The following is a 13,465-nucleotide window of genomic DNA, read 5'->3' as shown; positions in this document are numbered from 1 at the left end:
GTCTGTCCCAATACAGCAAAGCGAAGATACTTACCTGTAGAAGGTATTCTCCGAGGACAGCAGGCTGATTGTTCTCACATGTGGGTCGACGTCTGTTGTGATAAGTAAGAGGGTGTCCTATATGGTGTAGGCCACTAGAGGGCGCTAGAAGAAGATGGAGGTTGCTAGGACCGGGGAGAGCCCTGGGAGGCCCACAGGTGCAGGAGATTATGGGATGGGTCCTGGGTGGCTAATTAACCACTTTATACCCCACCTGAGTTGGGAAAGGAGGGAAGTGAGCTAGCGGCAGAAGAAGAGAGAGCCTCTGAAAGATACTGGCTAACCTTATGGACTTGGGGGTGGACTGGGTGTCCAAAGGAGATCAGCAGGCTGAAAGTCCTGGGGTAAGAAGTCCCTAAAGCATTAGAGTTTGACTGTGTGTCTAGAACTGTGTGTTCAAAGAGGGACTGTGTGTCCAAGAAGAAAAGACTGTGTGTCTAGAACTGTGTGTTCAAAGAGGGACTGTGTGTCCAGGAAGAAAAGACTGTGTGTCTAGAACTGTGTGTTCAAAGGGGGGACTGTGTGTCCAAAGTACTGAGAGAAGCAGGCTGCAAAGCCTGGGGTTGAGAGTCCCCAAAGTATTGGTGTAGTACTGAGCCCATGTATCTGTGGGGGGAGGCTCAGTGGGAAGACCTATGAAAGTATAAAGTGTTAAGCTAGAATAAGTGTGCCCAGGGGCTGGAATAAAGAGGTGACTGAGAAATATGCAGTTGGTGAGACCTGCTTAATTTGCTGAGTGGAAACCAGGTCACCCTGAGTGAGAAGGGGTAGCACGATAATCTGCATATGATTTGCATATTGAGAACCAGGTCACCCTGAGTGAGAAGGGGGGTATCACACTGTGTCGGCCCAGGAATCGGCATTTTGCAAGCAAAATGTAAAAAAAAGTTTTGCCAGAGTCTTCTGGCGTGCGTGCAGCATGCAACGCGCATGCGCGGACCAATTTCCCGCCTGTCATGTGAATACGTTCCCTCAGTTAAATCAAAAATCATAAAAAGAAGCAAATAACTCCAAAGGGGATCTTACTTGTGGGGTTCCCTAGCCCTCCAGGCTCACTCAATACAAAGAACATTGGTCAATTGGGCCTCGCAATGACGAGGACATAACTGAGATTGACCTGAAAAGAAACACAAGTAAGTGAGAGTGCAGCCTGGAGGGTGGAGTTGGATTCTAAACCCCAAACAGATTCTGCAGCACCGACTGCCCAGACTGTCGCGTCGGGTATCCTGCTGAAAGCAGTAGTGAGATGTGAATGTGTGGACTGATGAACACATTGCAGCCTTGCAAATTTCTTCAATGGAGAATGACTTTAAGTGAGCCACTGACGCAGCCATGGCTCTAACATTGTAAGCCATGACATGGCCCTCCAGAGTCAGCCCAGCTTGGGCGTAAGTGAAGGAAATGCAATCTGCTAGCCAGTTGAAGATGGTACATTTTCAGATGGCCACTCCCATCCTGTTGGGATTAAAAGAAACAAACAGCTGGGCAGACTGTCGATAGGGCTTTGTCCGCTCCACGTAAAAGGCCAATGCTCTCTTACAGTCCAAGGTGTGCAACTTGTCCTCACCAAGGCGGGTATGTGGACGGGGAAAAATGTTGGCAAGACAATCGACTGCTTCAGATGGAACTCTGACACCACATTCGGCAAGAACAGGGTGAGTGCGGAGGAATACCCTATTATGGTGAAATTTAATATAAGGAGCATGGACTACTAAGACTTGGAGCTCACTGACTCTACGAGCTGAAGTAACAGCCACCAAGAAAATGACCTTCCAGGTCAAGTAATTCAGATGGCAGGAATTCGGTGGCTCAAAAGGAGCTTTCATCAGCTGGGTGAGAACGACGTTGAGATTCCATGACACTGGTGGAGGTTTGACTGGGGGCTTTGACAAAAGCAAACCTCTCATGAAGTGAACAACTAAAGGCTGTCCAGAGATAGGCTGACCTTCTACACGTTGATGATAATTGCAATAAGGTGAACCCTTACGGAGTTGGTCTTGAGACCAGACTCAAGCAGGGTCTATGTAGGACAAGAAAAAGGATCTAGGGCCTTGCTGTCACACCAGACGGCAAACCTCCTCCATTTGAAAGAGTAACACTTCTTCTTGGAATCTTTCCTGGAAGCAAGTAAGACTCGGGAGACACCCTCTGAAAGGCCTAAGGGGGCAACTTCTAAGTTCTCAACATCCAGGCCATGAGAGCCAGAGACTGGAGGCTGGGATGCAGAAGCGACCCCTTGTTCTGAGTGATGAAGGTTGGAAAACACTTCAATCTCCACGGTTCTTTGGAGGACAACTCCAGAAGAAGAGGGAACCAAATCTGACGCGGCCAGAAGGGTGCAATCTGGATCATGGTTCCGTAGTCTTCCTTGAGTTTCAGCAAAGGCTTACCTACTAGAGGTATGGGAGGATACGCACGCATACAGAAGACCTGTCCCCCAATGTAGGAGAAAGGGATCTGACGCTAGTCTGTCATGGGCCTGAAGTCTGGAACAGAACTGAGGGACTTTGTGATTGATCTGAGTGGCAAAAAGATCCACCGAGGGGGTGCCCCATGCTCGGAAGATCTTACGGACAATGTCCATGTTGAGAGACCACTCGTGAGGTTGCATGATCCTGCTCAACTTGTCGGCCAGACTGTTTATGCCTGCCAGATACGTGGCTTGGAGAAACATGCCGTGGCGGCGAGCCCAAAGCCACATCCTGGCGGCTTCCTGACACAGAGGGCGAGATCCGGTGCCCCCCTGCTTATTGGTGTAATACATAGCAACCTGATTGTCTGTTTGAATGAGAATGATTTGATTGAACAACCGATCTCTGAAAGCCTTAAAGAGCGTTCCAGATAACTCGTAATTCCAGAAAGTTGATCTGAAGATTCTTCTTCTGAAAAGACCAAGCTCCTTGAGTGTGAAGTCCATCTACATGAGCGCCCCACTCCAGGAGGAGTGCATCCGTTGTCAGCACTTTTTGTGGCCGAGGAATTTGGAATGGACGTCCCAAGGTCAAATTGGATCGAATGGTCCACCACTGAAGGGAGCTGCAAAAGTCGGTGGAGAAATGGATGACATCCTCTAGAACCCCTGTGGTCTGACACCACTGGGAAGCTAGGGTCCATTGAGCTGATCTCATATGTAGGCGTGCCATGGGAGTCCCATGAACTGTGGAGGCCATGTGCCCTAATAGTCTCAACATCTGCCGAGCTGTAATCTGTTGAGACGCCTGAGCCAAGGACACTAGGGTCAGAAGATTGTCTGCCCTTGCCTGGGGAAGATAAGCTCGAGACGTCCGTGTGTCCAACAGAGCTCCAATGAACTCCAATTTTTGCACTGGAACAAGATGGGACTTGGGATAATTTATTACAAACTCCAGTAGCTCCAGCAGTTGAATAGTCATCTGCATGGACCGTAGAACTCCTGCTTCCGAAGTGTTCTTCGTCAAAGTAAGGGAACACATGCACTCCCAGTCTGCGTAGTGATGCTGCGACAACTGCCAAGCACCTTGTGAAGACCCTGGGTGCAGATGCTAGGCCAAAGGGCAGTACACAGTACTGAAAGTGCTGAGTTTACCAGTCGAAATCGAAGGTACTTCCTGTGAGTTGGGAGCACCGAGATGTGTGTATAGGCATCCTTTAAGTCCAGAGAGCATAGCCAATCGCTTTCCTGAATCAACCTCCCCCTGACAGTCAAGTCGCCCGGTACGGACACTTTTACTGCGGCTATGCTGCACTGGAGCCAGTCAAAAGCCCGTCCCTTGCTTTTGCTGGAGAGACCTAGGGGCCTTAGGCGCATGGCGTTGATGAGAACGTGCATGCTGGGGCTGAGCCTGAACCGGCTGCCGAGAGGCAGAAGTGTACCTACGCCTATTATAGGAATAGGGAGCACTCCTTCTCCCTCCAAAAAACCTCCTGGATAAGATGTCCGGCAGTAGAGAGAATCCATGGCTTCATTATGCTTTTTCATCTATCAACCATATCCTCTACTTTCTCTCCAAAGTGATTATCCCCCTGGCAAGGAACATACACCATTTGCTGCTGAGTCTTCTGATCCAGGTCAGAGACACACAGCCATTAGAGTCTGCGCATCACTATACCTTGAGCAGCTACTCGGGATGCTACATCAAAAGTCTCGTAAGACCGCCTGGCCAGGAATTTGCGACACGCCTTCTGCTGCCTGACCACTTGGTGAAAAGGTTCAGCAAGCTCCGGAGGAAGTGCTTCAACTAAACTGGACAGTTGCCTCACCGAGTTCCGTAAGTGAATGCTCATGTAAAGCTGGTATGTTTGGATCTTGGCGGCGAGCATTGCGGCCTGATACATTCTCCTCCCAAAAGAATCCAAGGTCCTAGACTCTCTGCCCGGGGGCGCCGAGGCATAGTCTCTAGTACTATGGAATCATGAGGAAGGTGGGCCTTCACCATCATAGGCTCTCCATGAACTCTGTACTGAGACTTCTTGGGGACCACTGTGTTAGAGAGAGGGCAAGACCAATTCCGCATCAGCACTTCCCTGAGTGTATTGTGCAGGGGGGCCGTTGCAACCTCTGCAGGTGGAGAAGGATAATCCAGGACCTCGAGCATCTCAGCCCTAGGCTCATCCACAACCTCCATAGGGAATGGAATGTCCTTAGACATTTCCCGTACAAAGGATGAGAAAGTAAGACTCTCAGGTGGAGACATCCGTACTTCAATCAGCGGAGTAGGATCAGAGGGTAGCCCACAGGACTCTTTCTCTGAAAAGTACCTGGGGTCTTCCTCTTCTCCCCATGAGCGCTCCTCTTCAGTATCGGACAAAAGCTCTCTAAGGGCAGCCCGAACCCGAGCCTGTCTCGACTTCGAGGATCGACGACCTCGTGGGGGATGCCGAGAAGTCGATTCCTGTCTGGACTCCGGTGAAGCTTCCTCCACCGATGTCAAGGGGGAGTCGACCCAGGTGGTAACCGGCTCCGGTACCGCAAGCGGCACCAAGGGCGGGGACCTCCGCACAGGTGATGGCCCAGATGCCGTCTCAGCAGTCAGTACGGGAGGCGCAAGCACCCCCAACATCGAGGCAGACAGACGAAGCAATCCTTCCAGAAGTTATGGAAGAAGGGCCCGGATATGCTCATCGAGAGCTGCCATCGGAAAAGGCTGTGGGGCCGGTGCAGGAGTTGATGCCAGAATCTGAGGGGGTTCGAGAGGCGGTACCAGGCTGCCTGGCGACCGACGCATCGGCACCTCCTGAATGGAGGGTGAGCGATCCTCCCGGCGCCGACACTTCGAGTGCCAACACAATCGGCTCCCCGGAGCTCTCGGTACCATGCCTGAAAGGTGATAGATGATGATGCTTCTTCGCCTTTGCTCGACGCCCGTCATTGACACTCCTCGGTACCGAAAAGGAAGACATGGAATCCTCAGCCTCCTCGGGGCCGGGTCTGACTCAGGTCGGTCCCGGGGGTCCTGCATAGCAGTAGGCCTCAAGATGGGTGGAGACCCACTCGATGCCTCGCTGCTCCCAGCTCAAAGTGGTCTGTTGGCAGCCATTACCTGGACTCTCGATGCTGCTTCCCTCGACGTCGATGCCAATGACCTTGGTACCGATGTCGATGCCGACGTCGAAGGACCGGACCGATCCGAAAAAAGCCTCTCGAGCCACCTGGGTCCTCTTCTTCATTAACTTACACAGCTTACAAGCAGCTGCAAGATGATCCGGCCCAAGACACTGGAGCACCATGCGTGGGGGTCGGTACTCGAGATGGTCCGGTTGCAGCAAGTACAGCGTTTGAAGCCGCTGGGAGTCTTCGATGGGCGGGAAAATAGCGTCCGCGAAATCAAAAGGCTCGAGTGTGCCAAATAAAAAGGCACAAAAAAAAGGGAAAAAAAAGATGCGACTGAGCAGCCGCAACGAAAAAGAAACGAAACTTGAAAAATCTGACAAAAACCTAAAAAAATAAGGGAAAACGTTTTTTAAAAAAAATTATATTTAAAGAAAAGGAACAAAGAGGGCGCGATAAACGCGAAAAAAGCGCAAAAGCGATTCTTCTGGGGAAAACAACAAGAGAGCAGCAGCAGAACACAACTCTCTCGAACGCGGAGAAAAAAAGAACTAGTTATGTCACGCTCGCGCGACAGAGCATTCTATAAACCTAGGGTTTTCTTTTTTAAAAAAAAAAAAAAAAAAAAAAAGTTGCTGTCTTCTGGGTCCATAGCGGAGGACAACCCACAAGTAAGAATTTGAGCCTGCTTGTCCTCGGAGAATGTTGTTTACACCTGCCAGATAAGTGGCTTGGAGAAACATGCCATGACAGGGAGCCCAAAGCCACATCTGGACGGCTTCGTGACACAGAGGGCAAGATCCGGTGCCCATGCTTGTTGGTATAAAACATGGCGACCTGATTGTCTGTCTGAATTAAAATTACTTGGATGGACAGCCCATCCATCAAAGCCTTTAGAGAGTTCCAGATCGTTCTTAATTCCAGGAGGTTGATCTGCAGACCTTTTTCCTGAAAGGACCAGGCTCCTTGAGTGTGGAGCCCATCTACATGAGCTCCCCACCCCAGGAGAGATGCATCCGTCGTCAAACTGGATCGAATCGTCCACCACTGAGAATTCAGAAAGTCGGTGGACAGTTGGATTAAATCCTCTAGATACCCCGCAGATTGAAACCACTGGGAAGCTAGGGTCAATTGAGCTGATCTCATATGTAGATGTGCCATGGGCGTTGCATGAACTGTGGATGCCATGTGTCCCAGAATTCTCAACATCTGTTGAGCCGTGACCTGACGAGACGCTCGAACCATGGACACCAGGGACAGAAGGTTGTCTGCCCTTGCCTCGGGGAGATAAGCTCGAACTGTGAGTGTTCAGCAGAGCTCCAATGAATTCCATCTTTTGGACTGGGATGAGATGGGACTTGGGATAATTTATGACAAACCCCAGTAGCTCCAGCACCTGAACAGTCATTCGCATGGACTCCAGAGCACCTTCCTTCGAGGTGCTCTTCACCAGCCAATCGTCGAGATAAGGAAACACATGCACTCCCAGTCTGCGTAGAGACGCTGCGACTACAGCTAGGCACTTGGTAAACACTCTGGGCACAGACGCCTGGCCAAAAGGCAGTAGAAGGTACTGAAAGTGCTGTGTTCCCAGCCGAAACCGAAGATACTTCCTGTGAGCTGGAAGTATCGAGATGTGTGTGTAAGCATCCTTTAAGTCCACAGAGCATAGCCATTCGTTTTCTTGAATCATGGGAAGAAGGGTGCCTAGGGAAACCATCCTGAACTTTTCTCGGACTAGAAATTTGTTCAGGGCCCTTAGGTCTAGGATGGGACGAATCTCCCCTGTTTTCTTTTGCACAAGGAAGTACCTGGAATAGAATCCCAGCCCTTCTTGCCCTGGTGAAATGGGTTCAACCGCTTGGGCCTGTAGAAGGGCGGAGAGTTCCTCTGCAAGTACCTGCCTGTGCTGGGAACTGTAGGACTGAGCTCCCGGTGGGCAATTTGGAGGCTTGGATTCCAGATTGAGGGTGTATCCTAACCGGACAATTTGAAGAACCCACCGGTCGGAGGTTATAAGAGGCCACCTTTGATAAAAACATTAACCTCCCCCCAACCGGCAAGTCATCCCTTTACGGACATGTTTACTGACGCTATGCTGCGCTGGGAGCCAGTCAAAAGCCCGTCCCTTGCTTTTGCTGGGGAGCCACAGTGGCCTTAGGCACACGCTGTTGACGAGAACGAGCTCGCTGGGACTGAGCCTGGGAAGGCTGCCGAGAAACAGGAGTGTACCTACGCCTAGCATAGGAATACGGAGCACTCCTCTTCTCTCCAAAGAACCTCCTAGATGAGGAGGCAGTAGCAGAAGACAGCCAACGGGAGAGAGAAACCATAGCATCATTATGCTTCTTGATCTGGTCAACTAGATCCTCTACTTTGCCACCAAAAAGGTTATCCCCCCAGCAAGGAACATCCGTCATCCGCTGCTGGACCGAATGATCCAGGTCAGAGACATACAGCCATGAGAGTCCGAGCATCACTATACCTTGGGAAGCGATCCTGGATGCTACATCAAAAGTGTCGAACGTACTCCTGGCCAGGAATTTTCAACACGCCTTCTGCTGTCTGACCACCTGGCAAAAAGGCTCGGCCTGCTCCGGAGGGAGTGCATCAATCAAGCTGGACAGTTTCCTCACCGAGTTCCACAAGTGGATGCTTGTGAAAAGCTGGTAAGTCTGGATCTTGGCAGCAAGCATAGCGGCCTGATGCATCTTCCTCCCAAAAGAGTCCAAGATTCTCTGCCTGGGGGCGCCGAGGCATAGTCCCTAGTACTCTTGGCTCTTTTGAGAGTGGAGTCCACCACCATGGAATTGTTAGGTAGCTTAGACCTCATCAAACCAGGTTCACCGTGGATCCGATATTGGGATTCAGTTTTTTTCGGGATCACGGGATTAGACAGAGGGAACGACCAGTTTCACATAAGGACTTCCTTCAGTATATTATGCAAAGGAGCCGTTGCAGCCTCTCTAGGTGGAGAAGGATAATCCAGGACCTCGAGCATCTCAGCCCTGGGCTCATCCTCAACCTCCACAGGGAAGGGAATAGCACCAACCTAACAAAGGAGGTAAAATAATTGACTCTCCGGTGGAGAAAATCTCCTTTCTGGTGGAGAGGAAAGTTCAGAGGGAATCCCACAGGACTTGTCAGAAGAAAAGTACCTGGGATCTTCCTCTTCCTCCCACAAACGCTCATCTTCAGTATCGGACAAGACATCCCTCAGAGCAGCCCGAAACTGAGCCTGCCTCGAAGCCGTGGAACGATGTTCTCGATGGCGGTACCGAGAAGTCGATTTTCGCCTGGACTGCGGTGAAGCTTCCTCCACCAACGTCAAAGGGGAGTCGACCTGGGTGGCAGCTGACACTGATGCCGCAAGCGGCACCAAGGTCGGGGACCTCACCACAGGTGAAGGGCCAGATACCGCTGCAGCAGACAGTAGCAGGTACCGGGCTGCCAGAAGGTCGACGCTTTTCTTATTGGGCTTCTTGAGACACTTGGGTCCGTTTCTTCATACAAAGGCACAGACTGCAAGCGGCTGGGCTATGGTCGGGCCCAAGGCACTGGATACACCAGGCGTGGGTATCGGTACCTGGGATGGTCCGGTTGCACAGAGTACAACGTTTGAAGCCGCTGGATGTCTTCGATAACTTGGAAGGAAAAACGGCTTCGGCGAAATCAAAAGACGCAATTGTGCTTGATAAAGAAAAAGGGCACACAAATAAGGGAATAACCTGATCGAGCGGCCTAAAACCCGGCTGCGATGAAAAACAAAGGAAATTTGAAAGGGGACAAAACTAAAAGTACACTACGGGAACTTTTTTTTTTTTTTAATGACAATAATAATCAAATAAAGAAAAAATTAGAAAAAAACGAAAACTCGAAGACTCTTTCCTGTGCCTGAGAGGAGCGCAGAAAATAAACTACCGCACCTCAATGCAGAGAAAAGAAAACTGAGGGAATGCGCTCAAGCGACGGGCGGGAAATCGGTCCGAGCATGAGCGGTGCACACTGCACATGCACTAGAAGACTCTGGTAAAACTTTTTTTATATTTTGCTTGGAAAATGCCGATTCCTGGGCCGATGCGGACATTGACTCATATGTGAGAACAAGCAGCCTGCTTGTCCTCTGAGAATGCTTAAATATGTATTTATTTATTTATTTTATTTATTTATTTGCATTTGTATCCCACATTCCCCCACCTATTTGCAGGCTCAATGTGGCTTACATAAGATTTGTTAGCATTGTCAAAACAGGATATCAGATACAGTTAGTAGTGTGGAGCGATTGAGGAAGGGAAGAGGGAAGAGAGTTGTTAGGGTATTTATAGAGGTGGGTGTTCATAGTTGAGTGGTTGTTGAGGTGACTCAATGAGGTTGTAGGTTCTCGTTGTAGGCCTTGTTGAAGAGGAATGTTTTCAGAGATGTTCGAAAGATAGTTGTGTCTTCGATTCCTTTCAGGTCTATAGGTAATGCATTCCATAACTGCGTGCTCTTGTAAGAGAAGGTAGTGTCATGCACCAGCTTGTATTTAAGTCCTTTGCAGCTGGGGTAGTGTAGGTTGAGAAATTTGCAGAATGATCTTGTGGCGTTTCTGGGAGGTAGGTCCACGAGGTTTAGCATGTAGATTGGTGCGTCTGCATGAATGATTTTGTGTACAATCGTGCAGATCTTGAACGCAATGCGTTCCTTAAGTGGGAGCCAGTGAAGTTTCTCTTAGGGGCTTTGCGCTTTCATATTTAGTTTTTCCAAATATGAGTCTGGCAGCTGTATTCTGGGCAGTTTGGAGTTTTTTGATTGTCTGTTCTTTGCACCCAATGTACAGTGCATTGCAGTAATCCAGATGACTTATTACCATTGATCGTACCAGGGTACGGAAGATGTATCTCGGGAAGAAAGGTTTTACTCTTTTCAGTTTCCACGTCGTGTTTTTCACGTGGGTGTCAAGAATGAGGTTTCGATCAACGGTGACTCCAAGGATCTTCAAGTTTTGTGAGATCGGAAGGGAACAGTATGGTGTGGTTATGGTGTTGAAGTTTTTTGTGTTATGTTGTGATGTGAGTACAAGACATTGAGGCTCATTTTCAAAGCACTTAGCCTCCCAAAGTTCCATAGAAACCTATGGAACTTAGCCTCCCAAAGTGCTTTGAAAATATGCCTCATTGTGTTTTTTCTGCGTTTAATTTTAGTTGGAATGCATCTGCCCAAGTATGCATTATTTGGAGGCTTTGGTTGATCTCGTTGGTGATTTCCTTTAGATCATGTTTGAATGGGATGTAAATTGTGACGTCATCTGCATAAATGTAGGGGTTGAGGATTTGATTGGCTAGTAGTTTGGCTAGAGGTATCATCATTAGGTTGAATAATGTTGGTGAGAGAGGGGATCCCTGGGGGACTCCACACTCAGGTTTCCATGGTGGTGATCTGTCCGCGTTCGTTGTTACTTAGTATGATCTTGTGGTCAGGAATCCTTTGAACCATTTGAGAACTGTGCCTCCTACTCCAAAGTATTCTAGTATGTGTATTAGTATTTCATGATTTAACCATGTCAAAGGCACTGGACATGTCGAATTGCAGGAGGAGGATGTTGTTACCAGTCGCAATTGCTTGTTTGAATGAGTTCATTGTGGACACTAGTACAGTTTCGGTGCTGTGATTCGTCTGAAATCCTGATTGGGATTCATGTAGAATTGAGTGATCGTTTAGGTATTCAGTGAGTTGTTTCGTCACTATGCCTTCCATGAGTTTGGTGATAAGTGGAATAGATGCTACTGGTCGATAGTTGGTTAGGTCCATTGTGCTTTTTTTTAGCATCTTTTGGTAACGGAGCGAGTAGGATGTTTCCTTTATCCGTGGGAAAGAGTCCATTTTGAAGCCTGTAATTTATGTAATGTATGTACCCATGACCCAGTTATGAAACAGAGACAGCTCTTGTATCCCTGCTAAACTATCTTCACAGAAGCCATGACAGGGGATGTTAGTACTGCTGTATTTCTCAGCAGTTTTTAACTCTTGTGCCCTACACAAGACTAGATGGTTGTTTAGGGCACCAGTTTCCTGAGGGAAGCAAAGGCAGCTGCAACCACACAAACCATCAGCACATACTTTAACTTGCATTTTTATAGGATTTCTTGTGATGACCATGATTGTTAAAATGATCAAAATCTTAGGGGCATAAAAATTAATTGAAGGGGTGAGGTAAGGCTGAAGGTTTGCCTAGGGTGTCTATTGTCTTTTAACCAACTCAGACAGCATCAAACTAGCACGACTAGCAGAAACAAGCGTCAATAGTACAGTACTTGCCAGGTTCAGATCATAACTATCAGATAAGCAACAGTCCATACTGTTTGGCAGAACCTCATCACCAACTTGGGCACTGACCTTTGGGGTACCCCAGAGATCCACGCACTCACTTATTTTAACATCTACCAGAAACAAATAGCCAAAATCATTTGATCGATGGATACTTGGTTCTATATCTATGCAGATGATGTGCAGCTACTTGTACCCACTGAAACAGACTTACATACAGCCCTGAATAAACTGCCTGTATAACCTCAATTCAAGAATAAGCTAAAAACAAATTTTTTTGAACCCAAAACAGAACTCCTATGTGACCCTAACAGACGTCATGACATACCCAACATCCAAAACTCTTTTGGAAGCCACAAACTCCCTCTTAAATCACAGGTCGGGAACCTTGAAGTACAGCTAGATTCAAATAGCCTTCAGGAGATGACTCGATCTCCTGTGACTACATTTTTTCTCACTGTAGATCGAGAAGGGAAATCTTCTCAAAGTGATATCAGAACATCAAGACTAGATTACTGTAATATACTCTACATTGGGCCGGAGCTGGGGTCGAGACAGAGTGAGAGCTATTGAAGGGGGGGGTTGCACGGATGCAGAGCGAGATCAATGGGTGTGTGTGCGTATGCTGGGCACAGCAAGAGTTATGGGTGTGTGCTGGACGGAGGCAGAGCGAGAGCTGTAGGTGTGTGTGCTTGTGTTGGGGGGGGGGGGGGGGGGTGTGGGAAGGAGAGAAAGAAAGAGAAAGAGAGAAATTTGAAAGTATCCACCCTGAAGAGGCAGCCCTCATTGGAGCCACCTTAATCAGAAGGATACTTGGAGAGTTAGCAATACTTGGAGTAGCCTAATGGGTAGTGCAGCGTTGATCCTGGCAACCTGGGTTCAATTCCTACTGCAGCTCCTTGTGACCTTGGGCAGGTCACTTAACCCCCTCCATTGCCCCAGGTACACAAACTAGATTGTGAGCCCTCTAGAGACAGAGAAAGCACCTGCATATAACGTGTACAGTGCTGTATATGTCTAGTAGCGCTACAGAAATGATTAGTAGTAGTATTGCTGCTGAGGAGGCAATATTCTAGCTGCCCTGTTGGTAGGATAAATTTATATTTTTTAAGAATCTGGGTTTTTTATTTTTTGGGAGGGAGTGACGGGGTACGTAAGTATTGACAGAAGCTACTATTTTCGAGGTACATGAGAGATTCACAGGTTGCTGCTGTGGACAGGATTGTGAGCCAAAGCTACTGCTGGGGTGACTAGGTAGGTGATGAAAAGTGGCTACATTTGCTGGGAGTGGATGGGACTAGCAGTGAGGACTTAGAATTGTAGTGCAACGAAGAGAGGCTAAGGTTGTAGCTAGTGGGGGTAGGTGGGTGGGTACACCGTTTCACCCACCCTTAGTATCTCCAGCTTTGGCTTCTCTCCCATTGACCCACCAACCACAGCCTAAAACCTCACTCCATTGCCAGATATGATGTAGGTGGGTGGGTGAAGGGGAAAGCAATTGCTTCCTATCGGCTTCTTCCCTGCTACTGTGAAATAACTTACTGTGTCTCATGTTCAACACATTATGACTCTGTAATATATGAGCATAAATGA

General features: G+C 48.5%; 1 protein-coding gene across 1 annotated transcript in view; it reads right to left on the bottom strand.

Moving 5' to 3' along the window:
• RFX2 (regulatory factor X2) overlaps nt 1-13,465 on the bottom strand; it is a 582,894-nt gene that overhangs the window by 194,533 nt on the left and 374,896 nt on the right.

Source organism: Microcaecilia unicolor, chromosome 11 (genome assembly GCF_901765095.1).
Source record: "Microcaecilia unicolor chromosome 11, aMicUni1.1, whole genome shotgun sequence".
In the NCBI taxonomy this organism is placed as follows: Eukaryota; Metazoa; Chordata; class Amphibia; order Gymnophiona; family Siphonopidae; genus Microcaecilia; species Microcaecilia unicolor.
Note: the sequence above shows the minus strand (reverse complement) of the source record. Positions and strands in the feature narration are given on the sequence as shown.